Raw genomic sequence first — 15,494 nt, 5'->3', positions numbered from 1 at the left:
AACGTGGATGCTCCAAGAGGAGGTGAGCAGGCAGATGAAATGGTTGCACCAATTGCATCTGTTCACCCAAATATTGTCGGAATAAGTGAGACATGGTTGGAAGAGGATGACATCCTGGCAGGAATAGAGATGGAAGGGTATGATGTGTTTCGTGAGGAGAGAGGGGGTAAAAAGGGAGGGGGGGGAGTGCTATTGATGATAGAGAAGGAGTTGATGCAAGAGGGAAATAGTGCCAGTGGTTTTGAGGCAGTATGGTGTGAGATAGAGGTGAATGGAATCAAATACTTGGTGGGATGTTGTTATAGACCAGGTAATGTGGGTGTGCAAGAGGAAGAAAACAGTGATCATTATGAGTGATTTTAATTATGGCAATATAGACTGGAATGATGAGATAGCAACCAGAAGTAAAGAAAATGAGTTTCTTGAGTTTTTGAGGGATAACTACCTCAGACAGTATGTAACAGTAAGCACACGAGGATTGAGGGTGTTGGATTTGGTCATCTCATCAGAGGATGTAATTGTAAATGAGGTGTCAAATCATCCAACAATTGGTGAGAGTGGCCATGAGGTGATTACCTGGGTGGTTGCCAGCAGTGCGAAGGCTTCTGTGAGAAAAGGGTATATGGGGAACTACAAGGGGGGGGGGAGTGATTATGAAGAGCTCAGGAGATAGCTTGCAGGTGTAGTGTGGAATGAGGAGTTAGCTGGAAAAGAGAGATCAATGCAGCTTGGGGGATTTTCAGAAACTGTTTAGTAGATGCAGTGTCTAAATGTATTCCAATGGTGAGAAGGTTAAATAAAGTGGGTGTGAGATGGATGAATAAAGAGATTAAGCATACGATACAGAGAAAAAGGGCATTGTGGAGGCAGTATAAGAGAAATGGAAATAACCAATTCCATGAGGTCTACAAAGACCAAGCAAGGAGAGTGACTTGGTTGATGAGGGAGCTAAAGAGAAGTATGAACAGCATTTGGCTAATGAAGCCAAAAATAATCCTAAGGAGTTCTTTTGATATGTAGCCAGCAAAAGAAAGAATAATTATGGAAGGATGACATTGATTGGAGAAAATGGTATAAAGACAGCCGTTGCAGAATGTGTTGTGGAGATACTTAATGGAGCAGTTCATAAAGATCTTTCAATCTTGTGAATGTGACTTCATGGAGAGATTGAGAGCAGTTGACGATGGGGATGAGAGACTGACTGTAGGTGAGTAAGAGGTGTATGGGGAGTTGAGTAAACTAGATGTTAATAAAGCTGTGGGATTTCATAATATATCACCACGTATCCTGAAAGAATGTGCCAGAGAGTTGACATCTGCCTTGACCTATTTTTTTAATATGAGTCTTGCACTCGGTGAAGTTCCTAAAGAGTGGAAGGAGGGCAAGATTGTGCCACTTCATAAAGGAGGTGATCGAACTCAAGCATCAAACTATAGGCCTATCTGTGTGTGTCAGGTGTTGTGGTTAAGTTGTTAGAGAAGCTTGTATGAACTAGGATCCAGAATTGAGTTGACAACAATGGTATTATCTTAGATGGACAGCATGGATTTGCTAAAGGGAGGTCATGTTTTAGTAATCTACTTACTTATTACAATAAAGTGAATGTTTCTTTGGATAGAGGAAAATGATGCACAGTAATATACCTGGATATCACAAAGGCTTTTGATAGAATACCTCATGATAGGCTGATAGTCAAACTAGAGCAGAGGGGTTGGATATTAGATTGGTTCATTGGATTAGAGACTGGCTATCTGATAGGTATCGACAAGTTGTGTATGGGGAAGCGATATCCAAAAAAAGGAAAGTCACTAGTGGAGTGCCTCAGGGGGGTCTGTTTTAGGTCCATTGCTGTTTAACTTGTATATTAACGATATAGGTAAAGATTTGGATGGAGATATTCAGTTGTTTGCAGATGATGCAAAGTTGGGATGAACCATGAAGTGTAGTGAAGATGTAGTGGTCTTACAAGAAGACTTGAATAAATTGAGTGATTGGGCACAGAAATGGGGGATGTGAGTTCAATGTTGCAAAATGTAAGGTTTTAAAATTTGGAAAACAAAGATGGGATGCAGAATTTATGCTTGATGAGAATATATTGTTGGAGGTAGAGGAAATAAGAGATCTGGGTGGGGGGGTTATAGTAGATAAGGATCTAAAATTTAGAGGACACATCACCAAAATTGTGAAGACAACACAAAGGCTTCTGGGCATGATGCAGAGGACACTGATGTGTACTTGTTCTGTTGTATAAGGCTTTGATTAGGCTATTGTGCCCAGATTTGGCCACTGGGTTTTTTAGAAGGATGAAGAGATGTTGGAAACGGTCCACGGGAGACTGACTAAGGTAGTTTCTGACCTCTGGAATGTCGAGTATGAGGAAAGATTGAGAAGATGTAATTTGCAGGGTCTGGTGGACACCAGGAAGAGGGGAGATATGACCTACAAATTGGTAAGACGTTGTTATAAGATCAGTGCTGGAGAAGTTTTACAGAGAATAGTGGGAGATCAGGAGAGAACCATAGGTCATCCCTGGAAACTGTATAAAGAGGGTGTGAGTAGGCGAGTGAGAGGCAGGTTTTTTTCGTGCAGACTTGTGAATGATTGGAATGCCCTGCCTGACAATGTGGTGTCTGCAAAGAGTTTGAATGTGTTTAAAACATGCTTAAATGAGCTGTGTGTGTGTGTATGAGATAAATGGATCTCCCAGATGAGTCTTTGACTTCATGAGATCTTGGGGTGATAATAATAATAATAATAATAATAATTTCTTCTGTTTTTGTATAATATTTGTAAATGTGTGTTAGTGGGGTGACTTTTTAAGTTTTTTCCAGATTTTCTTTTACAGTAATACTATTTAGTATATCATCATTTATCCATGGATTGTTGTCTGTTTGTCGCCTCATTTGCGTGTGTGTGTAGGCTTTGTTGCTTTTTTGTATATTTCTGTGAACTTTAGTTGACATATAGATTTTAATATATAGATTGGTGTTAATAATAATAATAATTGTGTGAATGATGCTATGCAGTATTCAAAAGAGAGGCAAATGGTACAAGAACTAGAAGTAAAAGAACTAAAGATATACGAAGTGTAGTGTAGTCTACACATTGGTTCAATGATATATCATCACATATTTTTCAGGAGTCTATCAAAAAGGGTTGACTGTGGAGTTGAGTGTCTTACAACAGGGAGGGGTTCTAAAGGATGGGAAAGAATATATGACAGTGCAGCTGCACAAAAGTGTCATGTTGAATATGTTTCAGTTATGAACTAGTTTATGTATCTACAGTGTGTTTAATGTATTGAAAAGATTAATTAGGAATAGAATAAGTTGTTGAAGGGATTTCTAGTAAGTAACAAATCCATGCTCTACATTAAAGAGCTATCCGCCCTGGCTGGCAGAGTAGTTAGCATATCCGCTCTCCAACCAAAGGCTGTGGGTTTGAATCCTGCCATGGGCATGGATGTTTGTGAGCATCTGTGGAAATACCAGTGGTGGTTGTCGGCGGTAGATGGCGTTGGTGTAGTTGCAGTCAGTTGGTGTATCTAGTAGTGGAGACAGAGTTGTAGAGCAGGTGCCCTCCCTCGATGAGTTCTTGGACTCCTTGAAGGAGTCAAATAATAATAATAATTTCACAGGATTAACACAAAAATGATTATATATAGAGCAGAGAGCAAGGAATGAGTGGGAAAGACAAAGAGAGAAAGCATCCTTGTGTAAGGGTGTGGTGACAGGAGTAGTAGATTTCTTTTAAAAAAATTGTGGTGGTGGATGTGTGGAACATGTTGCTGGAGTGTGCTGTGGATGCTAGGAGTGAATCATTTCAAGGTTCACTTTGACAGATATTGCTGCAAATGAAACCTGCAATGGGTCTGTTAACTACATGGAGGTTTATTATTATTATTATTAATTATTATTATTATTAAACAAGACCTCATGGAGTCAAAGACTCATCTAGGAGGTCCTTTTATCTCACACACATCTCATCATACCGGGTCTTAAACACATTCAAACTCCTTGCAGACACCACACTCTCAGGCAAGGCATTCCAATCATTCACAACTCTGCACGAAAAAAACCTGCCTCTCACTCCCCTACTCACACCCTCTTTATACAGTTTCCAGGGATGACCTCTGGTTCTCCCCTGATCTCCCACTATTCGCTGTAGAACTTCTCCACCATTGATCCTATAGCAACCCCTTACCAACTTGTAGGTCTCTATCATATCTCCCCTCTTCCTTCTCTCCACTAGTCTCTGCAAATTACATCTTTTCAATCTTTCCTCATACTCGACATTCCAGAGGTCAGAAACTACCTTAGTCAGTCGCCTTTGGACCCTTTCCAACATCTCCTCATCCTTCTGAAAACCAGGTGACCAAATCTGGGCACAATAGTCCATGTGTGGCCTAATCAAAGCCTTATACAATGGAACAAGAATCTCCCTACTTCTACATGTCAGTGTCCTCCTCATCATTCCCAGAAGTCTTTGTGTTGTCTTCACAATTTTGGCGATGTGACCCCTAAATTTTAGATCTTTATCCACTATCACTCCCAGATCTCTTATTTCCTCTACTTCCAACAATATATTCTTACCAAGCATAAATTCTGCATCTTTTATGTTTAACTTTTAATTACTGTTAATAATAATAAGATGTCAAGATACTTCCAAGAAAATTGCATCATGTACACTGAAAGTTGCAGGGTCTACTTTTGGCTACTCATTTTCACTCTTTTGTCACATTTTATAAGAAAGTGTTTTTCAAAAATTGAAGTTCTTTAGTTAATTCAGTCTTATCATTAATAAAGCAATGAGTTTGAACTTCCTGTTCTGAGATAATATCTAAGTTTTGAATATATAAAGATGTGAAATGACATGAAAATTTCTTCCAAAATGGTTCAGAGAAATGTTCCATGTTTTTCTTGACTTCTTGCTAGACAACAAAGTCAACACATATATGACTGTGAGAAAGTGAAAGATTTTATTTTCCTTCCCATTACTGGCTCTGTTTCAGCAATGCTGACCAAAATTCTTAAAGAGTACAAAATAAAAACATTTTTCTCTCCTTACATTTCAATACTGTCCTTAATGTCTCATTAATCTTAAACATAGTCCTCTGAAATACCTTCCAGTTTATTGCCTGTGGTTTGACTGCTGCACCTTGTACTATTGATAAACAGAAAAAGACTATTGAGCAGGAATATAGTAGACATGTAGACTGCCAGAGTTGTGAGGCTGCAATGCTATTCTCAGCCAGTGATGTCCTAACAGAATGACACCAAGTTCTCTGGAATATATCTGAAATCTTATACTACTGCTACTATTGCGGCTACCATGTGAAAAGCATCCAACTGTTTTGAATAACCAGAATTTTATATAATGCTGTTATTTGTTGATATATGCTAATCTTTTATTATTTTTAAGTCTGCCATTTTATATATATTTATGTTTCTGATATACATTTATATACATTATATTCTCTTATATACATTACAGACTTTCCTGAGGAAAGTCCATTGTAATAATGACAAAACTGGTAATTTTTCTATCTATTTTTTTAAGCATATTTTTTGGTGGTGTCATTCCACTAGCTATAGTCACCTGAACTTAAAAAAATTCAGTCTCTGTATGCTGGGAAAGTTTAAGTTAGTATATATATATATATATATATATATATATATAGTTGGAACAACTTGAAAAATACAACGTTTTTATGTATCGATTATGTGAGGCAATTTGTACCTGTAATTTCCAGTTTGTTTATTTAAATAATTCAATGTTTATTAGTATTCCTTTCCTTTATAAATACCTGAAGAAGGCTGCTATATGCCGAAACTAGTAGTATTTATCATTAAAATCTTTATATGTTATCTCGGTCTTGGAGTCATTAAATCTATTTTTTGAAATGTATAACAACCGAGTAAAAACTAATCGCCACATATATATATATATATATATATATATATATATATATATATATATATATATATATATATATATAAAAATGACAACTTTTGTTCTAATATAGCAACATTAACATTTGTGATGTGTCAAGTGTAATGTAACAAGTGATGAGCTATCTCTGAATACTATTAGGGAATGATAAAAAACCAACAGGTATATATATATATATATATTTTTAAACATAGATTTAATGACTTAAAAAACCGAGATAACTTATAAAGATTTTAATGAGAATAATACAAGTAGTTTCGGCTTATTATTATTATTATTAAACAAGACCTCATGGAGTCAAAGACTCATCTAGGAGGTCCTTTTATCTCACACACATCTCATCATACCGTGTCTTAAACACATTCAAACTCCTTGCAGACACCACACTCTCAGGCAAGGCATTCCAATCACTCACAATTCTGCACAAAAAAAAACCTGCCTCTCACTCCCTTACTCACACCCTCTTTATACAGTCTCCAGGGATGACCTCTGGTTCTCCCCTGATCTCCCACTATTCTCTGTAGAACTTCTCCACCATTGATCCTATAACAACCCCTTACCAACTTGTAGGTCTCTATCATATCTCCCCTCTTCCTTCTCTCCACTAGACTCTGCAAATTACATCTTTTCAATCTTTCCTCATACTCGACATTCCAGAGGTCAGAAACTACCTTAGTCAGTCGCCTTTGGACCCTTTCCAACATCTCTTCATCCTTCTGAAAACCTGGTGACCAAATCTGGGCACAATAGTCCATGTGTGGCCTAATCAAAGCCTTATACAATGGAACAAGAATCTCCCTACTTCTACACGTCAGTATCCTCCGCATCATTCCCAGAAGTCTTTGTGTTGTCTTCACAATTTTGGCGATGTGTCCCCTAAATTTTAGATCCTTATCCACTATCACCCCCAGATCTCTTATTTCCTCTACTTCCAACAATATATTCTCACCAAGCATAAATTCTGCATCCCATCTTTGTTTTCCAAATTTTAAAACCTTACATTTTGCAACATTGAACTCGCATCCCCATTTGCTTGCCCAATCACGCAATTTATTCAAGTCTTCTTGCAAGGCCACAACATCTTCACTACTCTTTATGGTTCATCCCAACTTTGCATCATCTGCAAACAATTGAATATCTCCATCCAAATCTTTGCCAATATCATTAATATACAAGTTAAATCGTAATGGCCCTAAATCAGATGCCTGAGGCACTCCACTAGTGACTTTTCTTTTCCTGGATATTGCACCCCCATACACAACTTGTTGATACCTATCAGATAGACAGTCTCCAATCCAATGCACTAATCTAATATCCAACCCCATCTCCTCTAGTTTGACTGTCAACTTATCATGAGGTACTCTATCAAAACCTTTTGCGAAATCCAAGTATATTACTGTGTATCCTTCTCCTCTGTCCAAGGAAGCAGTCACTTTATTGTGATAAGTAAGTAGATTACTAAACATGACCTCCCTTTAGCAAATCCATGCTGTCCATCATAGATTATACCATTGTTGTCAACCCAATTCTGGATCCTAGTTCTCAGAAGCTTCTCCAACAACTTATCCACAACACCTGACACAGAGATAGGCCTATAGTTTGATGCTTGAGTTCGATCACCTCCTTTATGAAGTGGCACAATCTTGCCCTCCTTCCACTTTTTAGGAACTTGACCAAGTTCAAGACTTGTATTAAAAAAATATGTCAAGGCAGGTGTTAACTCTCGAGCACACTCTTCAGAATACGCGGTGATATATTATCAAGTCCCACAGCCTTATTTACATCTAGTAAATAAGGCTGTGGGACTTGATAATATATCAACTCCCCAAACACCTCTTGCTCACTTACAGTCAGTCTCTCCTCCCCATCATCAACTGCTCTCAATCTCTCCATTAAGTCACATTCACAAGATTGAAAGATCTTTATGAACTGCTCATTAAGTATCTCCACCACACATTCTGCAACAGCTTTCTTTATACCATTTCCTCCAATCAATGTCATCCTTCCATAATCATTCTTTTTTTTGCTGGCTACATATCGAAAGAACTCCCCAGAATTCTTTTTGGCTTCATTAGCTAACTGCTGTTCATACCTATCTTTAGCTTCTCTCACCAACTAAGTCACTCTCCTTGCCTGGTCTTTGTAGACCTCATGAAATTGGTTACTTCCACTTCTCTTATGCTGCCTCCACAATGCCCTTTTTTTCTGTATTGCATGCTTAATCTGTTTATTCATCCATCTCACACCTACCTTATTTAACCTTCTCACCCGTGGTATACATTTAGACGTTGCATCTACTAAATAGTTTTTGAAAATCCCGCAAGCTGCATTGATCTGTTTTCCATCTAATTCCTCATTCCATGCTACATCTGCAAGCTGTCTCCTGAACTCTTCATAATCACCCTCCCTCCCTTGTAGTTTCACATATACCATTTTTTCACAGGGGTCCTTGTACTGCTGGCAACCACCCAGGTAATCACCTCATGGTCACTTTCATCAATTGGTGTATGATTTGACACCTCATTTATAATTACATCCTCCGATGAGATGACAAATCCAAGACCCTTAATCCTCGTGTGCCATCTGTTACATACTGTCTGAGGTAGTTATCCCTCAAAAACTCAAGAAACTCATTTTCTTTACTTCCAGTTGCTATCTCATCATTCCAGTCTATATTGCCATAATTAAAATCACCCATAATGATCACCTTTTTCTTATTTGCTTGGCTTAATATGTCTATACATTTCGCTATCACCACCATCCACATTACCAGGTTTATAACAACATCCCACCAAGTATTTGATTCTATTCACCTCTATCTCACACCATACTGCCTCAAAACCACTGGCCCTATTTCCCTCTTGCATCTCTACCTTGTATGGACATAACTCTTTCTCTATCATCAATAGCACTCCCTCTCCCTTTTTATCCCTTCTATCCTCACGAAACACATCATACCTTTCCATCTCTATTCCTGTCAGGATATCGTCCTCATCTAACCATGTCTCACTTATTCCAACAATCTCTGGGTGCACAGACGCAATTAGTGCAACCATTTCATCTGCCTTGTTTCTTATACTTCTAGCATTGGTATACAAACACAACAACTCATTTCTGGCTCTACAGCTAGTTCCGCTGATACCATTCACTCGATGTGATCTCTCCATGCTGGACTGGGGCCATTTCCCTTTCTGCCTCTTCATTTTAGAACCCTTTGCAGTAAATCTGTTTCCTCTTGATCCCTGGTCATCCCAAACTTTTGGTTTAAATGAGAAGGAAGATATGGCTTTTGTTTCAAAATCTTCAAGGAAGATGTTACTAGAACTGGGGACAAAGGATTGCCCATTGCCAGGCCTTGTTTTTGTTGGTAAACGAAGTCCTGATATCTGAAGTAACCAGAATGAATGCAATGTTTTAATAAAGCAGACATTTTTTTGGATAATTTGTGCTTTAGTAATGTAAGTACCTCGTCTGTAGGAACGTTAGTAAATAAAGATATAATGTCAAAACTTGTTAGAATGTCATTTTCATTGTTGGGAATATCTTTTATATAAGAAACAAAATCTGTGGTGTTTTTGATGAAAGATGAAGATCTTTTAGTGCTGAGCAATAAAGCTAAACAACGTTTTGTGTCTGAAATTCTTTTGCTGAGGAGATCCATCTTAGCTTTATGATAAATTCTTTTGCTGAGGAGATCCATCTTAGCTTTATGATAAATTCTTATAGTGCGTTCCATTTATTTATATATATATATACACCTATAAAATAACTCATATAAAATTATAATCCTTTTTTTGTAACGTTTTAACGTTGTAATAGCCCCTGAGTGTTGAATCTTCAAAATTTGAGTCATCAGAATTCAAGGAGAACCAGGCTACCAGTCTGGAGCTCGGGTTGGGGTGGGAGAACCAGGGGGGGGGGGCTGAACCCCCTTTTGAGTCATCAGAATTCAAGGAGAACTGGCCTACCAGTCTGGAACTTGGTTGGGGGGGGGGTACGCTGTAGGCACCAGGAGGACGGAACCTCCCCTTTTGAGTTTCAAAATTTGAGTCATCAGAATTCAAGGCGAACTGGCCTACCAGTCCAGAACTCTGGGGGGGGGGGGAACCCTTTCGAGTCTTCAAAATTCGAGTCATCAGAATTCAAGTAGAACCGGCCTACCTGTCTAGAACTGGGGGGGGGGGGAAGAGTCCCCCTAGTATATATATATATATATATATATATATATATATATATATATATATATGTGGAAGTGACAGAACTCAAGCATCAAATTATAGGCCTATCTATGTGTCAGTTGCTATAGTAATGGGTAGGCTGGTGAGAACCAGAATCTAGAATTAGGTTGATTACAGTGGTATTATCTTTAATGTTCATGTTCAATAACAAATCATGGATTTGTTACTTACTTATTACAATAAGGTGATGGCTTCAATGGACAAAGGAGATGGATTCACAGTAGTATACTTAGATTTTGCGAAGGCTTTTGATAGATTACCACGTGATAAGTAGATAGTCAAACTAGAGCAGTGGGGACTAGAGCAGCACTAGTCAAACTAAAGCATATTAGACTAGTGCATTGGATTGGAGATTGACTATCTAATAGGTATCAGCAAGTTGTGTATGGGGGGGGGGGGCAATATCCCAGAAGAGGAAAATCACTAGTAGTGTTTCTCAGGGATCTGTTTTTGGGCTATTGCTGTTTAACCTGTATGGTAATGATATTGAAGAAGATTTGGATGTGGATATACAGTTGTTTTCAGATGATAGTGCAAAGAAGTTGCGAACGAACTATGAGGAGTAGCGCAGATACTCTGGCATTACAAAAAGACTCGAATAGACTGGGCATGGGAGTGGGGATGTCAGTTCAGTGTTGCAAAATATTATTATTACATAACACCTCCAGGGAGTCCAAAGACTCGTCGAGGGAGGGTACCTACTCTACAGCTCTCTCTCTCCACTAACTACAACTACACCAATGCCATCTGCCACCCACCACCACTAGTATTTTCACAGACAATTACAAACATCCATACCCCATGGCAGGAGTTGAACCTGCAGCCTTTTGGCTGAAGAGCGGTTACGCTAACCACTCGGCCAACCAAGCCGGCAAAATGTAAGGTTTAAAAATTTGGGAAACAAAGATGGGATGTAGAATTTATTTTTGGTAGGGATATATTGTTAGAGGTGGAGGAAATAAGAGATCTTGGATAAGAATCTAAAATTTAAAATACACCTCGCCAAATTTGTGAGGATAACACAACAAATTCTGGAAATGATGTGGAGAACACTGACTTGTAGAGGTAAGGAGATCCTGGTTCCATCGTATAAGGCCTTGATTAGGCCACATATGGAGTACTCTGCACAGATTTGGTCATCTGGTTTCCAAATGAGATTTTGGAAACTTTCCAAAATCTCATTCCAGAGATTTGGAAAGAAAATACCTTAGTCAGTTTCCAAGAGGCAATTGACTAAGGTATTTTCTGATCTCTGGAATATTGAATATGAAGAAAGGTTGATAAGGTGCAATTTATGGAGTCTAGTAGATAGGAGAAAGAGGGGGATGATATGATAGAGACTTACAAGTTGGTAAGGAGTTACTATAGAATTAATGTTGAAGAGTTTTTCATAAAATGGTGGGAGATCAGGGAAGAACAAGAGGCCATCCCTGGAAGCTGTATAAGGAGGATGTGAGCAAGGGAGTGAGAAGTAGGTTTTTTGCATGGACAGTTGTCAATGATTGGAATACATTGACTGAGAGTATGATATCTGCAGATAATTTGAATGTGTTTAAGGCAAGGTATGAGTTGTGTATGACAAACGGGACCTCCTAGATGAGTCTTTAACTCCATGGGGTTAATAATATATATATTATTATATTTGGTTAAGATATATGCAGGAGGATAATAATAATATATTCAGTATAATTTTTATTCTCTATACCTGTTGATTTTGTATCATGTGCATTTTTGTGCAGATCTCCCAGTCTGACCATAATATGATAATTTGCAAGGAAGCAGATCCATAGGAGAGCAGAGAAGGAAATCCAGCTTTAAATGAGGTTTGAAAGCAGTGCAGAGATTATATTTCTTCAAAGTTCTGGCTGTTTTTTCTGTTTCCCAGATATATGGAATAGTAATGGCATTACTGTAGTCTTCATGTTCAGAGATAACTGAGGGCATGGAAGGGATAGATAATTTGTAGATTTTTTTGGCATTGTAACCTTTGGATAGGAACGATTGTCAGATAAAGGCAAATCATGTTTTTACTATTCATACTGGTTACTTGTTTGTGAAAGAGCACCTTATATAAACCAACAGAAGGTACTTTCGTTCGCTCACCCCGTCTTGCCGATTTCTATATGGAGCATTTTGAAACATTGCTATTGATATTACCAGACTCAAACCTTCTATTTGGTTAAGATATATGCAGGCATCCCTCGGTTTACGGCTCACTTCTGCTCCTGAAAAAACGGGTGTAAACTGAATCGGTGTAAAACGAATCCAATTTTAATGTGAGGTACAAAGTTATATTCCGCTCAGTTAAAAAATATTAAATGAAGTATGTGTAATATTATTATATTTAAAGCTTTGATAATACATGCATATATATATTTGTTAAAATAAAATTATTAATAACAAAAACAAAACGAAATTATGTACAAAAAATATGAAACTTCGAAAAGATATTACATATTTCTATGTTGAAGTTCCTGGTTTCCGGTCACCTGCATTTTTTTTGAAAAAAGTATCCAGTGTTAACTGCCTAGATTTTCTTTTTCTTTCTTTAAGGAGTTCAGTGTAAGGTCGAATAGATGCGATTACACTCCTTTTTGCATTCACGCTCCATTCCCAATCGTGGTCCATTTCGCAGAGTTCATCAGTCAATGTCTCTATGTTTGCAAGGATACAGATGCAAAGATGTAAATTGGCCGTTTTTATATCTCTCAGAGGACCTTCTTCATTTTCTTTCTCCTCCTTTGGATGTTGACTTAATTGTTCAGCTAATTCTTTTAAGTCTTCCTTGGAAAGCAGTTTATCATATCTAAAGCTGTAATATCGTCTGATCCCATCTCTCACGCAAACTCGGTAACATCTTCAATAACATTGCTCTAATTCATCGAAGTCATGCATAAATGCTAGAAGAAGTTTTCACCATGCTCCTTTTTAACAGTTTACTGACATTTTGTTCCAAGCTGCCTTGATGTTGTTAATGCCCTTCAAAATATCGAATGACCACCAATAGTCTTTAATAGTTTTTCCTGAAGTGTCCAAGACTCTTACCATTTCCATAAATGTATGTTGTATACGGAGGTAATAAGCTTTGAAGATTGATATAATCCCCTGATCCATTGGTTGCAAAAGTGATGTTGTGTTTGGGGGCATGTAAACAACCTTGACATCCAATGGTGTTCTTACTTCAGCAAGGTTTTGAGGATGTCCAGGGGCAATATCCAAGAGGAAGCAATGCCTTGGCTGGCAGATCATTTTCTTTACAGAAGCAAAGCACGGTAGGCCAAAAATAATTTGTGTACCAATCTATAAAAACGTCTTGTGTAACCCAAGCTTTCTTGTTCCATTTCCAATAGACTGGCAGCATCGCTTTTAGACCCTTGAAGGCATGTGGTGTCTATGAATGGTACGCCAACATTGTTTAAGCTTCAAAGTTCTGGTGACATTTGCATCCAACAAAAGCATAAGTCTATCTTTTGCCACTTTAAAACGGAATGTTCTTCACAAGAAATGAAGGTGCATGATGGCAATTTTTTCCAGTCGAGCCAGTCTCATCATCATTAAAAATTAGATCAGGAGGATTTCTACACAGCCTTGAAATTCTTTAGGAAAAAATCAGCCACTGCCGCAATATCTGCACTTGTGCCTCATCACATAATTTGACACTATGGCACTTACTTCGAGACTTAAATCTCATGAACTAACCTTTGCTTCCTAAAAAATGTTTCTTCGCTTCCACCTGTCTTTTTAAGATCCTCAAAAATTGTTTTTGCTCTCTCAGTTATAACAGCCTGCATCAGAGGAATGTTTTTCTGATTCAAGTCATCCACCCATAATGATAATAATTTTTTCATTTTTTCATGAAGTTTAACCCTGCTATAACTTACATGTTTTGCATTTAGTACTGCCATAGATTGTTGCACAGTACTAAATGCAAAACATGTAAGTTATATGTGTTTTGCATTTAGTACTGTCGTAGATTGTTGCGCAGACTGCTTTATTCTATCTGCATTTTTCATAATTTTTCATAACAGTCCATGGAGGTAGGTTCATATTTCTACAGATATATTATTATGTGTCTGCCCATCTTCCATTCTTTGAATCACCTCCATCTTCTTTTCAAGTGTGATTGATTTCTGCACCTTCTTAACACCAAGTTCTGCTAACTTTTCTGCACTTCTTTTATCAGACATGGTATGTAATTACGTACCCTATCAATTTAAATACGTATGTACGTAAAAAAATTTAAATAGAACAATTAGGTAGATTCAACAGTAAAACTAGGTTTAATACGTCGTAGTAGCTCAGTAAACACTCAAACACTAGAGTGCCTGCTAGCGTCGTTTCTCAGTCAGACCACACTACAGTCAGAAAGCATGTGCAGGCATCCGCCATTATTGTGAATCGGCATAAATTGAACCGTCATAAACCGAGGGCTGCCTGTATTGATGATGTGTTGTCTATTTGGCAACATTGCCCAGAGACTTTAGACTCTTTCCTCCTCCACCTCAATCACACGTCCTCCCAATGTTTCTTTTTCAGTTTACAGAAAACCCGCCCACAGAGGTAGATACATACAAAAACTTTCCCACCATCCCTCTTCTCAACAATATGGTGTCACCAAAACCCTTGTCAGCAGAACCTCCAAACTCTGTTCCATCCAAGCTTCCCTTACAGCAGTACTTGCCTTTATTCAACAAACCTTCCTGTCCAATGGTTACGATGCCAAAAAAAAATCTACAAATTATCTAGAAACTTGTAGATTCCTGTTCTTTCTATCCCCTCACATCTCTCTCAACATGAAGACTACAGTAATGCCATTACTATTCCCTATATCCAGGAAACTTTAGAAAAAAAAACAGTCAGAACTTGGAAAAAATTTATCTCTGCACTGCTTTCAAACCTCATTTGAAACTGGCTTCTTTTTCCCACTCTCCTAAGGATTGATTTCCTTCCTTTTCTATTTGAGGTGTTTACAGGGTTCCTTGTTCTTACAAATTATCATATTATGATCAGATTGGGAGATCTGCTAATATCCACCCAAAGAACACAAAAAATACATCTGTCACCACAACTATGGTCAATGAGGTCTAGCAGACCATGCCGTGGTTACTTCACATAGAATCCGATAGAAGAAAAACGACCATGCTCCACTGTAGCAAATACAAACTTGAAAGACTCTTTTTTAGAATCTGAAGCAGACCTAAAAAACCATCCTAATATAATAACTATTAGGATGGTTTTTTAGGTCGCATTAAACTTTCCAAAATTGGGAAACTTTAATTCTTAAGCCTCTCAGCCAACATCTAA

General features: G+C 37.9%; 1 protein-coding gene across 1 annotated transcript in view; it reads left to right on the top strand.

Annotated features, from left to right (window-relative positions):
• The window catches only part of Dhc36C (Dynein heavy chain at 36C), a 1,350,914-nt gene that overhangs the window by 333,177 nt on the left and 1,002,243 nt on the right, over positions 1–15,494 (top strand). The window lies entirely within an intron of this gene.

This window comes from Typopeltis vanoorti, chromosome 7 (assembly GCF_054136105.1).
Source record: "Typopeltis vanoorti isolate ZY-2024b chromosome 7, IOZ_Tvanoo_1.0, whole genome shotgun sequence".
NCBI lineage: Eukaryota > Metazoa > Arthropoda > Arachnida > Uropygi > Thelyphonidae > Typopeltis > Typopeltis vanoorti.
Note: the sequence above shows the minus strand (reverse complement) of the source record. Positions and strands in the feature narration are given on the sequence as shown.